Genomic DNA, 6000 nt, shown 5'->3' with positions numbered 1-6000 from the left:
ACAGAATCTTGATAGTGGTATGTGTCTACAATGAGATCTCATCAGTTTGAACTGCAAGGTTTTAATGGAATTTATCATTGTGGTCTTCTCTGTCCTCCAGTTGTGAGGATATTTTACCTTCGGTGAATTCTCCTAACACCTCTGCTGACTGCCAGAAAGAGGGGGCGTGTGGCACTGATATACTCCTCCACAGCAGCTGGCATTGGGGTAGTGCTGGTGAGTAAGCAGCTGTGAGCTTGGTGCGTTTGCATGTGGATGAGACTGAACCAGGATCTTTCTGAAGAAGCTTTAAGATGAAATTGCTGAGAATTTTTGCCTGAAGCAAGGGATGTTTCCCGTGTTTAAAACAAGCAGCAACCTGCAGTCAGAAGGAAGAAGGGACTGAATTCACTTCAGAAGTATTTCTCAGAGATCTTTTTTTCAAGGTAAGACTCCTGTTGTGGGAGGTAGATGGGGCAACAGGGTCCAGCATTCTGAACACTAAAATTGAGATGCCCTCTAAAAATTTTTTACCTTTCCAAGCTGTAGAACTGAGATAAATCTCTGATGTCTCTGGCACTCCCTTTTTAGGCTGGAAATTTAAATCAGCCAATAAGAACCACTTTTCTGAGGTCTGAAGCCATAAAAAAAGAGGTGGGGGGGAAGGCTTTTAACACTGCCTTTTGCCTGCCTGTATTCTAGTGGTGAATAAATGCCATTGACTGTGCTTCTAAATCATGTACTTAAATAGCTGAATGATGGGCGTTGTAGGAACAGTTGGTGAATGAAAGTAAAATTTAGTAAATAGACATGAGCTTATGGTTTATTAATTTTGTTTAGTGCTTTTAAACATTGGTGGAGTATTTGTTGTTCTGTAGGAGGCAATATGAAGATGGTTCCTGCCTTGGGAACTTGAGCTCGAAGGTTTTTAATGGGCTTGGTTTGAAGAAATGCTATTGAAACAAGAGCAAGGAGATAGGATTTTTTTTTTAAAGCATCTATTTGAATTGCACCTGAACAACCAGTTTATCACTGTTGAAAACTATTTGTGGAGAGGCCAGAAAGTAGTAGAGAGCTCCTTGTCCCAGCTGCAGGCAAGTTGTTTGAAAAGCCTTATTTAAAGTAGAAAAAAAATACCTTGAATGTACAGAGATGGCTCTGGAAAAAACTGGCGAGTAACATCTAAAAAATCTTGTATCATCAGTAGCCCCTCCTCCCCAGTATGAACCAAAACCTGAAACTCCTCCTAGTTGAGAACCCTCCAGACTGAGAATTGTATGCTTAGGTTGCGGTGTGTAAATTATAGTCCTTGACTGAAGTACAGCAGAGCACAAATCTTATAAAGGTGCTGGAGCCATTAAGGAATGCACTTGCTGAGCCTGGAAGTGCAGGGGAGAGTGTAGGCATGAGTCTACACTTTCTCTTTGCACGCTAATTGATCTAACGCTTGTATGCAGCTCCATTTTGCTCTTGGAAAAGGAATGTGTTCATAAAAGCAAAAACATCTTATGTTTAGGGAAGCAAGTGTAGTTTGTAAACTTTTGCACCTGGAGCTGAGAAGGTGGAAAAGCCTTGTCAAGTCTGTGAGAAGTGAAATCAAAATGATCTCTGACTTGTTGCCTCCTTTTCCCTTCCCTATGGAAGGTGAGGAACAGAGTGATGCCTAGAGGGGAAGCTGTGCTCTGTGAAGGTTGCAGAGTGGTTAGGTGAGATTGCCTGGGGAAGGGTACTTGTGCCCGATATTCAGGCAGGGAACGATGGCCAGGAGGGTGTTTGGTGCCAGCAGTCATTGCGTAATTTATGCTGTCTCCGCAGCTGGCTTTGCCAGGCGCTGGAGCAGTTAATGCAGTTGGATGCTATTGCTGCAGTTTGATTCCACTTTGTAGAAATAGTCGAGATGAGGAAATTCCTGCCAGCTTCACAGTCAGGAGTCATCAGTTCTGCCTCTGATACTTGGGGAGCATGAATGAATGACTCTTAAAACATTAATCTAGGGCAGCTTCCAAGAATCCTGTGTACTAAAGTCTAGAATACATTGCGATCTGATTCATTATCCAGGGACAGCAAAGAATTTGCAGAGGTGTTTACCCAGTGTGTGGACATACTGAACTTCAAGCTCCCAAAGAAAAGCTGCCTTGGCAACTTTCAATAGTATATTTGGAGAGGATAGACACAACATCAGAAGGTAGGGGAGCAATGGGCGTGCAAGCAAGGAGGAGCAAGGAAACCGAAGAGGGACAGTAGTAGCAACGTGCTTGTGGCTGGTGCACGGGATAGAGCAGCAAACAATATGGCTTTGAGGAGTATGGAAGATGCTGCTGTTTTTGGCAGTGTCACTTGACATTAATTTAAACTGGAATTCTGCATAACCGGTGTTAAGCACCATATTATCTTCCACGGGATGGTTCTTTACTTCAGTAAAATCTTGTAATTCTTTTTGCTGATAGGATTTGGTGGGAGAGGGGGCTTTTTGTAGTTCCTGAGAGAACTGTGGAGGGAGGGATAAATAGGAGGAAGCAAATGATACTGCTGGAGAACACAAAGCACAGCAAGCTAGATAAAGGTGATACTAATTGAGGAGGAGGATTGGTATTTAATTAAAACTACTGCTAAAAATCAGGCTCTTAGTAGTAAAATAAATAATAGCAGGACATGAGTAATTCCTCTCGGGGGAACATTGGAGACAAAATTACACTAATGTAATAATAAAAAGGGCGTGTGTGCAATTGCTCAGAGGAATAGTAACAGGATAGAATGATTTTTCACTGCTAAGAAGTTCAAATGTGGTTCAAGTCAAAAGGGACTGAAACCTGTTAAAGCACACGCTCCTCAGGGTTCTCGGGCCATTTCAGAAGGCAGAGTTGTCTGAGTTACTGAACCCGCCGTTGATGCTTTACTTGGCAATCCCAGCAGAGAGGTGGGAGATTGAGTTCCTTCTCTGTTTTGCAAATGATGGCAAGTTAAGCATGTCGCTTGCACTCCTGCTGCTCAGCTCAGCCAGTGTGTTTTCAGTGAATTAAAGTAAATATTTTAGGCCCAGACTTAGGACAACTGAGCCATGTGTCATGCATCTGGAGGCAAGAAAGGACATTAAACCATCTTTTGCTTCCTTATTTCCCTCCCACCCCTCATTTCTAATCGTGAAATAATTTCAGAGCACTGTCTGCGTTCCTCAAGCTGTGATGTCTATTCTGGTAAGGTGGTTAAATAGCGTAAACTCATTAACCATTCTCAACTGAGTAATATACAGTGACATAACATAATTTCTTTTCCATAGCTGGCTTGCATAACGCTGCACTTTAGTTGTTGTTACTCTTTCCATTTCGCCCTTTTCATTTCTATAATGTCCATCTGTTTACCAGACAAGGTTTAGGAAAAAAAAAAATAATAAAATCCCAGAATACAAAAAGAAAAAACCACACAAGTGAGCGTAAAGGGGATTTAACAAAGAACAGAGGTATTAGGACACTGGAATGAGAACTGCTGTTGCCCAAGGCAGGAAAGTGAGAGAAGATCCTGGATACTTGGGGACCAGAAAAGCAGTTAGTAGAAGCTGCTTCTTTTTATTTTCTTCCTCCTTTCCTCCCCCCTGCCCCAACCTGGAAAAAGAACCCAACCATCCCTGCCCCCCCAAAAAAAAAAAACAACACCAAAACAAAACACCAAACCCCAAAACCAAACCACCACCCTGAAACAGCTCATGTTCTGGCTGTCTGAAAGCTGTCTTGCTTACAAAGACTGGCATGCATTGCTGTAGTCAGTTATTGGTCTCAAAATTTCCTAAAAAAAAAAAAAGTCTATTAAGAACTCATGTTCCTCTGGACTTGTTCAAAGTCTAGCAAGGAGTAGTGATGACTTCAACCAAAGAGCACTTTGGCAACAGTTGAGTGATGTATTTTTTCTCCTGCAGGTTCACAAGGCCTTCCCCCTTCCCCTTGGCAATCTCCGAGACACTCAGGTTACCATTTGCAACAGCAGTGCTTTGCAGGAAACAAGCACAGCCCAAACCCCCCAAGTTTAGTCAAAGGAAAGAGTAAGGTAATAGTGGTTTGTGGTAGATACAGAAGGTAATTCGTAGTCTGCTCTAAAGAATTATACTGTAGGCAAACTACAGCTCTAAGCAGCGCCATTTCTAGTGGAGACCAGCTGAGGCACTGCAGTCAGCATCCATTGGCCAGGGACAGGTATCCTGCCGATATGATGTGGAGATACTTGAAACACTATTGTATAAAAAAGATGGTTTAGTTCTTAAAATGAAACATACCGTTTCAAACTAGAAAGCAAACATACTTAGCAGTTTCAGCAGAGACAAGTGTCTCTATGAACTGATAATGTCAACTTGATGGCTCTGAGCTCAGTTGTTTTTCCCCTGAGAATCTGGTTAAATTGGGCTGTCTGTAGTGTCAGTGTTATCTTACTGATGGCCCTCCAGTTTTCCGACTTTCCCCTCTGCAATGCACAATGCCTTGTAAACGACTATATTTTGTTTTTCTTATACCCTGTTGCCTTTTTCATTGAGATGAAAATTTTCATAGAGCTCACTTACAAACAAACTTTGAAGAGATCAGTATTCATGCTACTGTGTCCAGAAGACAGTACTAAATAGGCTGCAGAGCCTTGGCTGTGTTACTGAAAGAGTATGGATCAGGCCACTGCCCTCCCTGCTGTGTTGCGGGTATGTTTTTTTCTCACCTGTGTCAACCTTTGAGTCTTCTTTCAAAGCTGTGGCTTTTCAAGGCATAGCAGGAGCTGAGGGTCTTTTACAGTGGAGCTGAAGAGCTGTGTTTCGATAGGGAGAACAGGTATGAAAGTCTTTCCTTAATCTGGACCAGAACAGTGGGGTTAATATGTGTAGTGGCCAGAAGGCACTACACAAAGCTTAAAATAACCAAGATGAGGATAATTTGGTTTTAAAAACCATCTGGGGCTTGATTCAGTGCTCATTAAAATTCATAGTAGCCTTATGATTGGCTTCTGGAAGAATTAAGCAGGGTGTTGCACTTTATAACGAGTACTTTGGGCTTTGTCCAAGAAAATACATAAATGCATACAATAACGTTAGAAATTAACTTATTCCCTGTAACATCCAGCTTAGAATAAGAATCTTTCTAGCACTTGTGGAAGTCAGTGAAAAAACTCTGGTTTCAAGGGACTTTGGATTGGGTCTGAAGAACAGATGTTAGAGCTGACTCTGGAAAGAAGTCTCTCTGGGCAAGTCATCTCTGAGCTGTTCATGCTACAGCAAGCTGTCCAGTTTGGGTACACACATAATTAATTTGCAGAAATCAGAGCTCCTGAATGTGTAGTGAGAAGTGTGGAAAATTAGATTGCAAACCTAGATGCTGTTATGGAATATTTGGGCCATAAAATGAAAAATGCATGCTGTGTTTATTTCATTAGAAACCTAAATGTATAAAGTAATGTCACAAGTAGTTTAGATCTTGTACCACCTCATCAACCATACATGATGTTAGTAGACAAAATGCTCCTGTTTGTGATTGCTACTGAGGAAACTTCCTGATTTCTGACACTTTATTATAAAATATGCACTGTTTGGTGTTAACAGAGAAGAAAATACTAATTCTGCTGCTTGCTCCCAAAATCAGGAATTTGCAGAGCTCTTCGGGCTTTTGTGTTCTCTTCCAAGTTCTAAATATGTTCTCCCTAAGCTTCTGCAAAATAGCAGCCTGAGTGACGTAAAGCTGAGCCAATAACTTATTTAAAGAACATTGCCATTTATTTCTGTGTCATTTAAAGGCATGTCTTTAAAACAGTCTCTTAGAACTCAGGGTCACCTGAATTATCTGGCTACTTCTAATTTGTGGTCTGTGATCACCTTCATAATGGGTTGTGGCTGTTCTTGGACTGAGATTGCTATTTGTTGAATGAAGGAAATGAAAGAATTTTCCAGGTAACTACCCAAGTATTTCTGTAGGGAATCTTTGCTTAAGCGCTTGGGCACAACTGTTAGCCAGGCTTTCAGTTTTCATCAAAGTTCTGCAGAACAAAAGAAGAAAACGC

General features: G+C 41.5%; 1 protein-coding gene across 6 annotated transcripts in view; it reads left to right on the top strand.

Annotated features, from left to right (window-relative positions):
- PAK6 (p21 (RAC1) activated kinase 6) overlaps positions 1 to 6000 on the top strand; it is a 40780-nt gene continuing 34780 nt past the window's right edge. For 5 of the 6 annotated variants that reach the window (XM_076343647.1, XM_076343646.1, XM_076343644.1 and 2 more), the window contains exon 1: positions 8 to 425. The gene's annotated coding sequence lies outside the window, so the exon portion shown is untranslated. Of the gene's footprint in view, positions 426 to 6000 lie in introns of all 6 variants that reach the window. The other variant, XM_076343642.1, reaches the window with a different exon arrangement.

This window comes from Aptenodytes patagonicus, chromosome 7 (genome assembly GCF_965638725.1).
Source record: "Aptenodytes patagonicus chromosome 7, bAptPat1.pri.cur, whole genome shotgun sequence".
In the NCBI taxonomy this organism is placed as follows: Eukaryota; Metazoa; Chordata; class Aves; order Sphenisciformes; family Spheniscidae; genus Aptenodytes; species Aptenodytes patagonicus.
The sequence above is the reverse complement of the archived record's forward strand: the minus strand, read 5'-3'. Positions and strand labels throughout refer to the sequence as shown.